This window comes from Vombatus ursinus, unplaced genomic scaffold (genome assembly GCF_900497805.2).
Source record: "Vombatus ursinus unplaced genomic scaffold, bare-nosed wombat genome assembly UNPS02012622.1, whole genome shotgun sequence".
Lineage (NCBI taxonomy): Eukaryota > Metazoa > Chordata > Mammalia > Diprotodontia > Vombatidae > Vombatus > Vombatus ursinus.
Genome location: NW_020952400.1, coordinates 617,358 through 618,186, shown reverse-complemented (window position 1 = coordinate 618,186; position 829 = coordinate 617,358). Strand labels below are relative to the sequence as shown.

General features: G+C 56.3%; 1 protein-coding gene across 2 annotated transcripts in view; it reads right to left on the bottom strand.

Moving 5' to 3' along the window:
• ATAD2B (ATPase family AAA domain containing 2B) overlaps nt 1-829 on the bottom strand; it is a 99,224-nt gene that overhangs the window by 14,272 nt on the left and 84,123 nt on the right. The gene's annotated exons all lie outside the window — the stretch shown is intronic.

Here is an 829-nt window from a genome sequence, read left to right as displayed (position 1 = left end):
CTCTCTCTCTCTCTCTCTCTCTCTCTCTCTCTCTCTCTCTCTCTCTCCCTCTCTCCTCTCTGTCCCCACATGTCCATCCACCAGCCCCTGGGACTCCAGGGGCTTTGGCCTTCTAGGAGCTAGTGAAGAAGGAGTGTCTTAGGGGACAGCCGCAGCAGCGAGACCCAAGGGAATACCAGGGGAAGCAGCTTTCTTCCTAGTCTGCTGACTTGCCTTCCCCAGGATGCCCCAGACTCATGCTCCAGCCTGCAAAGTCTGCCAGAAGGGCAGAGAAAGGAAAACCCTCTGCAGAAGCTGTGCTGGCTCCAGAGCCAGCCGGGGGACTAGGCACAAAAGGAGCGGCCCTGCTGGGTGTGAGGTGCGGGCAAGTGCCTGCGCTTCCTCCAAACCCCCAGCCCTGACCGCAATGGTCTCAGGCCAAGCCCCATGTAGAGACTCTGCTCTCAAGGGGCTGTCAAGTCGTAAGAGCTAAAAGCCCCCTGAAACAATGCCAGTGTGATCTAATGGGTCCCAGAGGGACATCCCAGGAGTGGCAACGAAAGCCAAGGGCACAATTAGTCAAAAGGAGGAGTGAAGGGTCTGCCCCCTTCCCAAACCAGGTAATAGCTCCAAAGGACAGAGGTTCGGAGGGAAGACATGGGAAAACAACGACCCCAAGCCAAAGACACAGCTATGACAAGAGACTACACAAACATGACACAGAAGAGGGAGGGAGGGAAGAAAGGAAGAAAGGAAGGAAGGAAGGAAGGGGGGAGGGAGGGAGGGAGGAAGGAAGGAGGGGGGGAGGGAGGAAGAAGGGAGGAAAATGAGAAAGGAAGGAGGGAAGAAA